This window comes from Lynx rufus, unplaced genomic scaffold, assembly GCF_022079265.1.
Source record: "Lynx rufus isolate CCGP_SWC_20201006 ecotype Redwood Valley unplaced genomic scaffold, mLynRuf1.p SCAF_2, whole genome shotgun sequence".
NCBI classification, from domain to species: Eukaryota; Metazoa; Chordata; class Mammalia; order Carnivora; family Felidae; genus Lynx; species Lynx rufus.
Genome location: NW_025814834.1, coordinates 61777863 through 61793215, shown reverse-complemented (window position 1 = coordinate 61793215; position 15353 = coordinate 61777863). Strand labels below are relative to the sequence as shown.

General features: G+C 35.1%; 1 protein-coding gene across 1 annotated transcript in view; it reads right to left on the bottom strand.

Annotated features, from left to right (window-relative positions):
* METTL8 (methyltransferase 8, methylcytidine) overlaps positions 1–15353 on the bottom strand; it is an 88464-nt gene that overhangs the window by 30899 nt on the left and 42212 nt on the right. The gene's annotated exons all lie outside the window — the stretch shown is intronic.

The window sequence follows — 15353 nt, the reverse complement described above, 5'->3', positions numbered from 1 at the left end:
CACCTTTTGGAAATGACTGCGAAGTAATGTCCCAGGAGCACTATGGTGCATGATTATTTGAGTACTAGCATGGTTTGCTCTATTTTACTCTAAGGCTAAATTTATTTGCCCTTTTGTTTATGAATATGGCATTCTTTAACAGTTTTAAAATCTCTTTCATAATAATTGTATTCTAATACTTCACTGTCAAAGAGATATAAGTTTTAAAATATTTTGCACTTACCTTCAGTCTTTTAAGTAATTTTATATTTTTATTAGTTGCCTTAATTTCTGTAAATGGATTCTTTTACATTTAAATGATAGAATAATTCACATAGTATATAAGAAGGTCAGCTTTTCAAGATCTTGCACTTTCTATAAGTATTTTCAGTTTCAGAATTTATACTTCCTATATGAGAAGATATTTTCCGCTGCTAAAATGTTTTCATGGAATAGAAGCAACATCTTTATACACAAAAGGTGAGTTTTTGGGGTTTTTTTGTTTTTGTTTTTTTGTTTGGTTTTTACAAAGTTTGCAATGCCTTTTTCTCAATTGGTAAGACTATGAATGAGTGATGTAATTTTCAGGAATAAACCGTTTTTCTATTTTTTATTTTTTTTATTTTTATTTTTTTAACATTTATTTATTTTTGAGACAGAGAGAGACAAAGCATGAACAGGGGAGGGTCAGAGAGAGGGAGACACAGAATCCGAAACAGGCTCCAGGTTCTGAGCTGTCAGCACAGAGCCCGACGCGGGGCTCGAACTCACGGACCGCGAGATCATGACCTGAGCTGAAGTTGGCCGCTTAACCGACTGAGCCACCCAGGCGCCCTAAACCGTTTTTCTAAACAACAAAGAAACTACATATCTAAAATTCAAGTTCCATGTAGCTTACTGATAATTGTAAGAAAAATTAACATTAATATCATATGATATTTGTAGCTACCTCATTGATTATAAAGGGGCAAAATATCAACATTTTGACATGCATCATAATGGTGGCTGATAAACATTAACTGAGCACTTAGCCTGGTCATAATTATTATACTGATAAGCTACTATTATTTATTATGTGCTAAGCGTTGTGCTAGTAAGCACATTACATACATATATGTCTTACTTAATTCTTTCAAAAACCCTATGAGGGGGTTATAATCATGCTCATTTCTCATAAGAGGAAAGAGAAATTTAGTAACTTAATCAAGGTAAGATAGCCATTAAATGACAGAACCAGAATTCAAATCCAAGTCCATCCTCTTGGCAAGTAAGTAGTCTATTAATGTCTACCAAGACAGTGGGGGATACTGAGAGATTTAAGACTTATCTTTGGCCATAATGGGGTTTATATTCTCCTGAAGCAGGGAGATTAACAGAAGTAAATGAGAATACAAGGTAGTCTACTTGGTTAGCATCTACTGTATGCAAATATAGCCAATTAATGCTAGCTGGGGCAAATAGGAAGGCTTGAGAGGGAGGGGAGTTTGGGCCCAGGTTAGAGGGAAAGGAGGTGGGGCAATTATTCATGTCATTATGAAGCTGGGAATATGGACAGTATATACAGGAAACAATAAAAAAATCCATTTTGATTGGTTCTCTTGGGTAACGGCAGATGAAGTTGGCAGCTGGGTCATGGTCAGATTTCAGAGGATCTTAAGTGTGAACAGGTTAGTAGTGTACAACAGAAAATGACGTGGGGAGGTGGAAGGGAGACCAGTGAGAAGTCTGTTCAGTGGTCTAGGAATAATAAGTTCCAGGACTAAGGCAGTGGCAACAAACAGAAAGGCAGAGCAGAGGGAGAGACACCGACAAAACCTGTAGCTGTGACCTAGAGGTTAACTAGCTGCAGGGAGGAGAAGAACAATAGAGTCAAGAATGATTCTAAGGTCTCAAAACTGAATATTAATCAAGTAGGGGTAACCAAGACAGAATAAGGAGTTACTTTGGGTGGAATGATAAGCTCGGTCCTATTTTAAGTCATGTTTATGCAATCAGATATGAGAGGGTATATTCCAGTGACCTGGCTATAAATACACCACTGGAAGGTGAGAAACTGCTTTCCTTTAAGTAGGATCAAAACTGGTATACTGAAATTCTCAAGAAAAGTAAATGATAATGCAAAAAAAATCAGAGTTCCAAAGATGAAAATTTAACCACTGTCGTTTCAAATAAAACCCAGTGATTCACAGCCTAAATAATCATTCAGCAGCTTTGTTCACATGCTTCAATGAATGAAATTAGAACAGATTTTTGTTTTGACTTAACTTATGTGAGCAATCACATACATAACTTGGAACTGGCAATTATACTTTATTTTCTGTATATATAAATCCATATAGAGCATTATTAAATGATAGTTATGATATTAAAGGCAACAGGTCATTTATTGAAAAAATAGGATTACTAAGGCTGGGTACAAGCTTCTCATCTATGAATTTCTACAGCATATAAGAAAGAAAATAGAACAATCCATTTCCCTGTAACAAAAATCAAGCTCTGAGACAATGAGAGTATATATGGTCTTTAGCTTTAAGCATTTGTTTTAAACTGTTAGTTTAACTTGCTTCTTCCTGAGTATTTAATAGATTTAGTTATTTCTTAAATTGCTCTAACTTCCTTACACTGTTCTTTATGTTGCTTCATTTTCTTAACTGCTAAGTGAGGGGAATATTATACCCTAAGCCCCGGCAGAACAGATTTTCCACTGTACAGTTACCAAATCCCCACAGAAACCTATAAAATGTTTCTACTGTATTTATGAGAACTTCCTCCAGACCTGCTGCTTTATGGCATTTCTTTATATTAGAAGAGTCTGATTCACATATACTAAAACCCAACAGACGGCAATAAGAATCATTCAGGTTTGTAAGTAATAAATACAATTACAATAGAATTTAAGCATAGAGACAAATAACAAACAAACTGAAAATAGTCAGGTATTACAACCACCATCATTAACAACAAAGGAAAAAAGTGTTCCACACTGTTTGACCTATGAATTGCGCTTCTGGGAATTTATTGTAATAAAGTAACTCAAAAGAACAGAGAAATACCTATAAAATGATATTCACTAGAATACCAAATATAATACAAAAAAATTGGAAATAATCTCAGTGATAGGGTAATGAAAAAAATATGGTAACTTAAAGGAATATTATGCAGATATTTAAAATTATAAATATAAAGTTTACATAGCAACGTGGAAAAGTATTTATGACACATGAGGTTAAAACAGCAGATCCCAAAATTGTATATGTATTATAATCAGAACTAAATAAAGTTATAAAGATATTGGATGAATAAAAACAATTGTGTTCAAATAACAGAACTGAGATTACTGTTTTAAAATTTCCTTGGGGCGCCTGGGTGGCTCAGTTGGTTAAGCGTCCAACTACTGATAGTGGCTCAGGTCATGATCTTGCCCCACGTCAGGCTCTGCACTGACAGTGCAGAACCTGCTTGAGATTCATCTCCCTCTTTCTTTGCCCTACTTGTGTGCTCTCCCTCTCTGTGTGTCTCTCTCCCAAAAATAAACAAACTTAAAAAAAAAAGAGAGAGAGAGAGAATTAAGCAGAAAATACAAAATACACTTAACATTTTTCCTGGAAAGTTGAATTTGACAAAAAGAAATCTCAAAAATAGGGGCACCTGGGTGGCTCAGTCGGTTGGGCATCTGACTTTGGCTCAGGTCATGATCTCATGGGTTTGTGAGTTCAAGCCCCGCGTTGGGCTCTGTGCGGATAGAGCCTGCTTTGGATTCTGTGTCTCCCTCTCTCTCTGCCCCTCCCCACTCATGCACTGTCTCTCTCTCCTTCAGATATAAATAAACATTAAAAATATTAAAAAAAAGAAATATCAAAAATAAAAGAATTTTTGAGTAATAAATTTTTACAATATGGCTGGTAGAATTTGTCTTATAATTTTGTAGTAGTCATAAGTCTTATGACCTCAGTTCATGAATGTGCATATGTCCATACTTCTTATTCCTTCTATATGTAAAGTGTAATCAAATGATGATTCCTTGCTTCAGCTTTAAGTTGATTGCAGTTAACAGTCTAAATAATTGTGTATTTGGTTTGGTTTGGAAAAGTTAAACACAGACACACACACACACATACACACACCTCAATAATTTAGCTTGGGTACTAACATTTTTGAGGATCCTGCCTATTGAAAATTCTGCTGAATGTGGTGCCACTATTATAATTTTTAATAATCAGATATAAACTAAAGTACCCAGTATAAGCTATATGAATAGAATGCTCTTCTGTCTTTGTTACTTGTTGGTATATAAAAGCCTCATCATAAGACAAAATTTAAAGACAAATTTAACAAATTTATTAGGTGACTGGTGAATTAAAAATAAAATATTCTTAGGTAAAAAGGAAGAAATGGAGGGTATTAGTTTCAGCTTAAAATTATATTAATAATCCTTAATTCCATGACAAAATCATATGTATTGCAGTTATCATTATAATAATAATAGAAAATTTTAAAGAGAAAAAGTCTTTCCTTTCATTTAAATATCCCAACAGATTAATAGTTCTTAAGTTCCCTTCCTGTATTTGTATATATACATATACACAAACATTTTTCTATAAAGCTAAAAAAATCTTCATAATTATGACTTAAAATTGCTGAACAGGACTTGTAATTTTGGCCATGACAGAGTACGTAGTAATGGGCTTACCCTTCTACCATAAACAATGATAAAACTGGATAAAATATATGAAGGAATTGTTTTTAGGCACTGTATTACACCTCAGACAGTGCAAGACTGTGATCCCTAAGAGAAGAGAAACACAAAAGGTCAGTCCCCACATTCACCCTGGCCTTCGGTCTAGGTCATGTTCTAGACTATAGTACAGAGGTACAGCCCATCAGAGAGTGGCTGTCTTACTGAGTGGCACTTTTGTAAGCTGAGAAGGCAGAGATCAGGGTTCAGAGTTCCTGAGGTGGTGCAACTTTGTGCAGCAGAATAATGAAGAGAAGGCTGGACAGAAGGGTAGGCTCCTGAAATCTGCAAGAGAGTTCTCCTAGTGTTTAATTAGTTCTGGCTATTCACCAACAGGACAGACTCCACAGGTCCTGATGGATTCTGGAGATGAAGGCAGAGAAAAAAAAAAAAAAAACCTGACTGGACATAGGCAGTGCAGTACTCAGAGTTATTGGAATTTTGGCTAAGCCAGAATGGAAAGACCACTCTGAACACCTTCATTATTCAGTTAAGACCCTAGAAATGCCATGCGATAGGAATAAGACCCAAACTGGATTCAAGACAATATCAAAACAGTCTCCCCCTAACAACACTTAAAATTAAATCTCACCTGGGGTGCCTGGGTGGCTCAGTCGGTTAACTGTCTGACTTCGGTTCAGGTCATGATCTCACAGTTCGTGGGTTCAAGCCCCACATCAGCTCTATGCTGATGGCTCAGAGCCTGGGGCCTGCTTCGGATTCTGTGTGTGTCTCTCTCTCTGCCCCTCCCCCGCTCATGCTCTGTTTCTCTCTCTCTCTCTTTCTCTCTCTCTCTCCTTCAAAAATAATTAAATACTAAAAAAAAATTTTTTTAAGTTAAATCTTACCTGACCAGAGAGATTTGGCAGTAATTCAACCACTTGCCAGAAAAAAAATCCAACACCTTTAAAGTTAGAAATAATCCAGATTCCATAAAAGATATCATCCGCAATGTCCACTACACAATCAAAACTATTTGCATTTGAACAATCAGGAAAACGTGATCCCTAATCAAGAGAAAAGGCAGCCAATAAATACTGACTAAGAAAACTCAAATGTCAGAATTAGTACACAAGAATTTAAAATAGCTTTTAAAAAAGGTTCAAAGATTTAGAGGAAAAGATGGACTGAATTGATGAATAGATGGAGATACCTCAGCAAAGAAATGGAAACCATTAAATGGAAATTCTTGACCTTAACCCATATACAATATCTGAAATGAAAAATTCACTGGCTAGGCTTAACAGCTAATGGACACTACAAGAAGAAAACGTCAGTGAACTTAAAGACTTACAGGTATGGAAATTATTCAAACTGAGAACACAGGGAAAAAATTGGGGAAAAAAAAGGTGCAAGTCTTCATAATCTATGGTATAATACAAATTGGGTCTAAGAAACACACAAGTTGAAGTCCCAGTAATAGAAGAGACAGAGTGAATAGGAAAAAAAAACTGAAGAAATACTGTCTAAAGTTTTTCCAAATTTGATTAAAAACAAACAAACAAACAAATAGTAACCAATAGTAAATCCAGGAAGCAAAGCAAACCCCAGGCATGTTAAATACACAGAAAAATTCTAAAAAACAAAGGTAAAAAGAAATCTTTAAAAAAATTATAGAGGGGCGCCGGGGTGGCGCAGTCGGTTAAGCGTCCGACTTCAGCCAGGTCACGATCTCGCGGTCCGTGAGTTCGAGCCCCGCGTCAGGCTCTGGGCTGATGGCTCAGAGCCTGGAGCCTGTTTCCGATTCTGTGTCTCCCTCTCTCTCTGCCCCTCGCCCGTTCATGCTCTGTCTCTCTCTGTCCCAAAAATAAATAAAAAAAAAACGTTGAAAAAAAAATTAAAAAAAAAAATTATAGAGACGGGAAAAGCACTGCAAACATCAGCTGACTTCTCATTGGAAACAATGGAGGCCAGAACACAAATGAACATCTTTAAAGTACTGAAAGAAAAATCTCTGTCAACCTAGAATTCTATATGCAGTGAAAATATCTTTCAAAATTTAAAAATAAAAACATTTTCAGATAAACAAAATTTAAGAGAATTTGTTACTAGCAGAATCTATAATATAAGAAATGTTAAAGTTCTTCAGGCTCAAGGAAAATGGTACTAGATAGAGACACAGAGCCACAGAGTAGAATATAGAGATGAGAAGTGATAAATATGTGGGTAACTATAAGACAATTTTTTATACTTTGTCTTAATTTCTTAACAAAATTACTAACTGTATGTAGCAAAAATAATAACAATGAATCATAGAGCTTATAACATACAGAAGTAAACCAAACAGCAACAATATAACACAAGTTGAATACATAAGTAGAATCATATTACTGTAATCTTTTTAACATTTTATATTATGTGGTACAATATTAATTCTAAGTAAACTGTATCAAGTCAAGGAAGCACCTTAAGATAATGACAGTAACACTGTAATCTCTAGGACTATAGTTATCAAGGTGTTGCCCACCGTGTCAGGTGGTTCACTAAGTCAAAACTATGTAATACTGCTATTTGCCTTTTTCACTGATTGATGTTTACACTGATAGTATAAAAAACAATGGTAGGTAAAAGTGCAGCTGCCCTATTATGAAACAAGACAGTGGTACCAAAATGTGCTAGTAGTTGTTGATTCTACACCACCATCCAGTGGGTGGTAAAGAATTCACCAGGTTTTGTTCTAAAAAACAGAATTCACTGGAGAATGTGTCTGATAAAGCAATAAAAACTATTTTATAAAATACTGACCCTTGGGTATACATATGTTTAATATTCCATGTGATAAAATAGGAGGCATACATAAAGCATTTCTGCATTGTGAAGTACGATGACTGACTTATAGAAAAGAATTTGTGTGGTTGTTTATGTTGTGAACTGAATTATCTGCTTTTTTGTTTTCAGGGAATCCTATTTTTAGTTGAAAATGCAACTATAGACAAACTTAGTTATTCAGACTTGGGTATCTGACATATCTTAAAAGTAAATGAAATGTGCTTCCACTTTAAGGAAAACAAATGATAATATTTGCTGCCAAAGATAAATTTTGTGTTTTAAAACAAAAATTAGGATTTTGCAAAAGTTGTGTCCACCCATGAATTTGATAGCTTTCCAATCAATACTTCGAGATTTTACTGATGAGAAAGTGGTGATATTACAAAAGCAATTCTTAAATGTTGTATAATGAAATGTGTCAACATTTGAAAGATTTACATAAAACAGAGAATCAAACTACTCAAAATTATCCATGCGTAATGTTATAAAATGATGCAGAAATAAAATATCCAAAGTGTAAAATGTATCAATGAATTATAACTAATATGGTTTCATATTCTGTATTGTAACTAAGAAACTACCATTGCTGAGATTTAGTATAATATCAGGAAAAATACCTACAATTATTTTTAAATGCTATGTAAAAACTCCTCTCTTTTACTAGCACATATCTGTGTGTGGCCAAATTCTCTTCATATAATTCAACTGAAACAACATATCACAACAGATGGAATGAAGAAGCAGATATGAGAATCTAGCTTTTTCCATTAAACCAGACATTAAAGAGACTTCCAAACATTTAAAATAATGCCGTGCTTTTGGGGGAACAAATAGGTATTTTCATTAAAATATGTAATTTATATAACATGTAATGGATTGTTGTTGTTTTAAAATGAATTAAATATTTTTAATGGCTCAGTTTTAATTTCTAACATGGAAAACATCACTAGATATAATTCACATGAATAAAAGTTCTTTTAGTGTCCTCAAAAGGTTAGAGTCTAAAGAGGTTCTGAGATGAAAATGTTTGAAACTATTTTCTAGAATAGTATCTAAAAAATAAGGTAAAGATGTATAGCCAAAAAGCTAGTAGAGGAAATAAAAGAACAAATGACACAAATAAAAAAAGAAAGATAATTAAACACATTATATTAACTTACAATGCTAACCAGAATTGAGTGTTATCTTAAATTTCTCTCTCTTTTTCTTTTTTGATACTATTTTAATAGATATAAAAAGGTACCTTATTGTTTAATTTGTATTTCTTTTACTCTTGTGTATTTCCTCATAGGCTCACATGGACTTCCTCCTGGATCAACTCTCTATGTCTACTGCCCATTTATCTGTAGAGCAAAAACCTTAATGCTTTTTTAACAATGTAACAAAGATTCTATGTGTTCTATATGTTAACTTTGATATATGGTAATGAAAAGTCATTTAAATTTTCTGTGTCTCTCAGTTTGTGTGTTAGTAAAATAAGAGCAATAATTCTCAAAACAATATATAATTAAGATTAACTACTTCGGAATTATAATTATCCTAATTCGTCAAATCTAAGACAGTTATTTTCTGTACTGGTAAGAAAGGAAAAAAAAACACTCCAATTATAATTGTAAGATGTCATCAGTTGTAAGAAATATCATGATTTCAGAGATGTTAATCAGTGAAACAAATGTGAGCCTCAGATGGATGAAATACAATTATTACAGGTATATCAGCTAATAATTTAACTAATTTCAATTAAATCTTTTCTACTATTGACACTAACTTATACATATGACTCCTGGCTGCCCACTTGTCTTTTTGGCTATAGTTAAGTATTTCCGTTGATTATTTTTATTAGTAAATCTGTTTCTTCCTTAGGAATGAATGACTTACAAAAGACACACAGAAAGAAGTGATGCCTTCCCACTTCTGCATATTCTGCATATTCTCTATTCCATTAGAGGTCACAGCTGCTGGAAGAAGCTAATACCCACTTCCATCATTAGACATTTATTGAGAACCTGTATCTTTCAAGCACTGAAATGTGAATTGGAGACATAAAGATGAAAAAGATTTGGTAGAACTCAAAATTTTAATAAGATGAGTTCTAATCAGCTATTAAAGAATAAAGAATTTATCAGGTAGAAAGTAAGATGGGAATAGGTGTATGGAGGGCATTCTTTTAAAATTGCAACAGTAATTAATGCATATAAAATATAAAGTTTAATCTCTACCTCTCATCCTCATGCCCATTCCTGAGATAAACAGTATGATGTAGACATTTCCAGACTTTTCTCTGTGTATATAAAAACAAAGATATATATACACATATAGCACATGCACAAGAATTCCTTACTAAAATGAGACCTGCGATACTTTTCTGCAACTTGCTCTTTTTGTTGTTGATATCTCTTAATATCAACATACATAGATCTCTCTTTTTTTTAAGTAGGTTTTATGCCCAGTGCAGAGCCCAGTGTGGGACTTGAACTCATGACCGTGGGATCAAGACCTGAGCCGATGACAAGAGTCGGATGCTTAACTGACTGAGCCACCCAGGCACCCCAGATCTCTCTTATTTTTATTAACTACTACATTATTTTCCAATGTATGGATATAACTATATTTTAATGGGTTTATTGAAGTATAAATGACATATGGTAAACTGCACGTATTTAGAGTGTACAATTTGAGAAGTTCCGACATATGTTGGCACTCAGGAAACAATCGCCACAGTCAAGACAATGAATATGTCCATCACCCTCAAAAGTTTCCTTGTGTGTCTTTAAAATTCCTCTTTTCCAGCCCTCCCCTTCTCATCACCACCCCCAATTTCACTGACAACCACTGATCTGCTGTCTGTCTCTATATATTAGTTTGCATTTTCTGGTGTAGCACTAAGAATACAATATATACTCTTCATTTTTAGCTTCTTTCACTCAGCATAATTATTTTGAAATTCATCCATATTGTTATGTTTATCAGTATCTCAATCCTTTTTATTACTGAGTAGTATTCCATTTTATATATATATATATATATATATATATATATATATAATACACAATTTGTCCATTTACTTACTCATGGACATTTGGGTTGTTTCCAAATTTGGCTACTACAAATAAAGCTGCTATGAATAATCATGTATAAGTATTTGTACGGACATATGCATTCTTTTCTCTTGGGTAAATATCTAGGAATTGAATGGCTGAATCATATTACAGGTTTATGTTTAGTTTTTTAAGAAACTGCTAAGCTGTTTTCCAAAGTGGTTATACCATTTTATATTCTCACCAGTAGTATATGAAAGTTCCAGTTCCTCTACATCCTCTCTAATATTCAGTACAGGATTTTGAATTTTAGTTATTCTAATAAGTTTGTAGTAGTATCTCATTGTGTCTTTAGCTTTTTTTTTTTTGAAAGCTTTTTATTATTTATTTATTTATTTTTAAAGTAATCTCTACATCCAACACGGGGCTCAAACTCATGATGGGAAGATCAAAAATCACATGCTCTACTGACTGAGCCAGCCATATGCCCCTCATTGTTAACTTTAATTTTCACTTCCCTAATGACTAATGATGCTGATCATCTTTTCATTGCTTATTATCCATGTATCTTCTTTTTTTAATCTGTGAGTCTTCTTTGGTGGAGTATCTGTTCAAATATTTTGCCCATTTTTATTGGGCTCTTGTTGAATTTTGGGAGCTTTTTCTATATTCTTATCATGAGCTTTGTTTACTGAATTTTGAGAGCTTGTAAAAAGCTCTCATGAGTCTTTTAACTACAATGAAAATGAGCAAATTATTGATACATGCAACAACATGGATAAATCTCAAAAGTAATTATGCTTAGTGAAAGAAGCCAGGCAAAAAAGAGAATACATATTGTGATTTCCTTTAAATACTGGAAAATGCAAACGAATCAATAATGCTTGCTATGTTCTTTCTCCCTCTTTCTGTCTTTCTGTTTTTCTGCAGATAAATTCTCTTGACACCCAACCTTACTCAGAGACCTCTTTATCTTTCTCTGTAAATTCCCAGTTTGAAGGCTCAGCGTTATAGATTGTATCCACTTTCCTATATTTTGAGGGTCTTAGAATTGAGCGAGATGGAGGAAACTCCACTGGGTAGTGGACAGCCTTTATGAGAGTGTGAAATCTGTTTTCTCTTCCCTCCCCTCCCCATGCCTCCTCTCTCTCTCTCTCTCTCTTTTTCTTTCTCCCTTCCTTTCCCCTTCCCTTCCCTTCCCTTTCATTAAGTCCTATGCTAGGTTTCACTCATCTAGTTAAGATGTGTCCTATTCCTAAAAGGGTTTCACTTGGGCTTGGGATAGTTCTCCCAATTCAGCATGGAACCCCAGAAAATGGTGAGCCTCAGCATTTTCCCTGCTCTGCTGAGACCTTAAATTCTGCTGCCATAGGCAAAACCATTTATTTTCAAGAGTTCTTTTTCAACCTTTACTGGGCTGCTAATGAGTATTAGTAATGATCTGCCAGCTGATCTTCTTTTCCTGGTACTGCTTCTGAGAGATGAAGGTGAGGTCAGGAACCACTCTGAGCCACATATGAATCTACAGTTTCTTTACTTGATCACTAATTTGCCACGTTTATGGACTTTTCTGGTTGCTATTGGTAGTTTTGCTTGCTTTTATTACTTTCTATTCATTTTCTTGAAGGAAGAATACTTTGTTTTTCAGATTCATTCCATCTTCTTTATCTGGAGAACTCAGGCTTCTTAGTGAAATGGGCTGGAGGGCAATTCTTTCTCAGGATATCAGAAACTGAATAAAAAGGGGTATATTTATATTTATTTTTTCCTCAAAAAATATTTGTAAAAAGTGGGTCACATATAGAGTAAATAGTACTTACTAACTAAATTAGAGGCTAAACAGAAAAATAAACTGTAGACAATTTTACATCTCTGAGAAAGAACTGACAGGTACAGTAGTTTTCTAAAAACATCTTTTAAAAACCAAAGTTCGGCAAGAGAGGAAACATTCTTAACTACAAAGGAGGAAATGAGGAAGTCAGAAATTTTGGACAGAACTTGGACTTGAAGGAAGGGGAAAGTAAACCAGTCTTCTGGTTTTCAGTTTAATTTACAAATCTTCTCTTTAAGCAAAAAACAAACAATAAAAACAAACAAAAACCAAAACCCAAAAAACAAACAAAAAAGCAACCACAGCAAAACAGGTACAGGAGGAGATGATAGGAAGCAACTACTTTTGCTTTCCTCTTTCTTTGGAGGAAATTACTTTTATTATTACAGTACGAATCCACCTTTGGAGAGAGTTCACTACAAGTATCCTGGCATGGGCTGCACAACCTTTTAGGGAGTATGCTGTGGAGAAGGACAGCTGTCGAGACTAGATTAAGGTTTTTCAAACTTCAATTAACAGAACCCTAAGAGGCCATGAGGCTTCTACAGTGAGGGAGGCACGGTGGGAGAGGAAAAGGGAGGTGGAGCTGTTGGTGCCTCAGGCCTCTACATGCTTCATTAAGACCAGGTTTGTTTTTACCGCTTAAATATTGGGATTCCATGATAAGACTTCACCTGGAAAAAAATTCCACTGCTAAAGAAAAGTTTGAAAACCACTGGACTGGATCAAAGATTCCTAAACCTGGCTGCTCAACAGAATTACTAAAAGAGCTTTTTCAAATTACAAATTCCTGGGCCATACCTCTAGACCTAGTGAAATAATAACTCCCCAAGGGATTCTTGTACTAGCCCACAATGCTTGAGAGGCATTGACCCAGAGGACCCTTGCTTCCCTGAGAGTCTATGACAAAACAGAACATAAATGGGTAGGCAGGAACCTTGGACAAAAGAGCTGGTGGTAGCAGATGGAAGAAGAGAACATAGACCGCTAAATCACGAGACTCTAATGAAGAATAAAAACTTGGTAAACGAAGATCTTGCCTAGGACCAGAAGTTCCTGTGGAGGTTTAATTGCCTGGCAATGATCTCACAGCCTACTCTAACTGTCCACACTGGTAATGGCAGGCAAAGTAGTTTAATTCAGCAACTGTCCAAAAAAATATAATGTCAACCATAGGTGTAATTTAAAATTTTCTAGTAGCCATTTTTAAAAAAGCTAAAAGAGGGATGCCTGGGTGGTTTAGTCGGTTAAGTGTCTGACTTAATTTTGGCTCAGGTTGTGATCTCACGTTTCATGGGATCAAGTCCCATGTTGGGCTCTGTGCTGACAGCACGGAGCCTGCTTGGGATTCTCTCTCCTCCCCCCTTCTGCCCTCCCCATCCGCTACTCACACACATGTGCATGCACACACTCTCAAGATAAACAAACTTTAAAAAAAGCTAAAAGAAATAAAATTAATTTTAATAATATATTTTATTTAATTCAATATATCCAAAACAATATCATCTTAACATGTGGTTCAGTATAAAAAAATTTTAATGATATATTTTACCTCTTCTTTTTGTACTTTCTTTTATTTTAATGTTTATTTATTTATTTCGAGAGAAAGTGTACATGAGCAGGGGAGGGGCAGAGACAGAGAGAGAGACAGAGAGAGAGACAGAGAGAGACAGAGAGACAGAGAGAGAAGCCCAAGCAGGCTCCACACTATCAGTGCAGAGCCCGATGTGAGGCTTGAACTCACAAACTATGAGATCATGACCTGAGCCAAAATCATGACTCAGATGCTTAACTGACTCAGACACGCAGGTACCCCTGTACTGTTTTTTTTCTTCAGCTAAGACAGCAGAAGAGATGATTTATTGTACACATGTTACATTCAGCCACAAATGAAAACAGAATTATTTCTGAAAGTCACGGGTCCAGGGCAAAGGACCAAAAGGAACTGTTTTGGTATAATAAACAAGGTGGGTCGCTCAAAGGTGGTCCTTGTGATCAGATGGTGATGGACATTCTAGACCCATTGAATCAAGTTCTAGAAAGTTGGTATGCAGTTCAACAATTTGTAACAGCATCCCCGCCTCTGTCTTTCCTTATTTCTGCTCCTGTGGCTTCCATGGGCTCACAAGCTAGTGGTTTCTTTGGACCTCTACCTCATCTTCTTTTACACTTCATCCTGAACATTTGCTTTTTCCTCCTCATGGTGCAGAAGTTTCCAAAAAGATGGCACTAAGGCTGAGAGAGCCCATACTAAGTCTTCAAAATGTTACAGCACATATCACTTGAGACTAATTAGGTTCCAAGTGCTCAATAACCACATCTGGCTAGTGGCCACATATTGTATAGTGTGGAACTAATTAATAACTTTCAGTTAGTCATCTTGGATCAAAACTTCAGAGTCAAATGCTTTCTTTTCCTTTACTCTGCAAAAGCATCAAGTTCTATTTATTCTTCCTTTGAGATCTCTCTTTGATTGGTCCTTTCCTGCTTCTAGTTCTACCTGCTGATCTATCTAGTTAGTATACTGTTAACCAAATAAATATACAATAGTTAATAGCCTATGTATGCTGCCATTTCTCTTTAGTGGCTCTTTAATGCCTTCTACTTCAGCTGTGAATTCCAGAACTCACGCAATCCTGCTCCCACCCCCATACCTGCTCTATATCATTCCAGCCTTATCATTTATAAATCTTCTAAGAGTCCTTATTTTAGGAAAACTATCCTGTTCACAGTCTCCTGAATATGTCTTATACTTTTCAATCTCTGTGTTTTATGACTTTTTACACACCTAGAATGCCCTTATTCCAGCTTTAACTATCTAAGTCATTACTTCACAAATATTTATGTGTCAGGGACTGTTCTAGGTACTGGAGACAGAATAAATAATCCTGATCTCAATTTCTCCACTTAAAGAAAGCTTCCTTTATATATCAGTGATACATCAATAAAGCTGAAATTGGGGGGGGGGGGGGAGGGAATCTTCCAGCATCAAAGGAAAAGT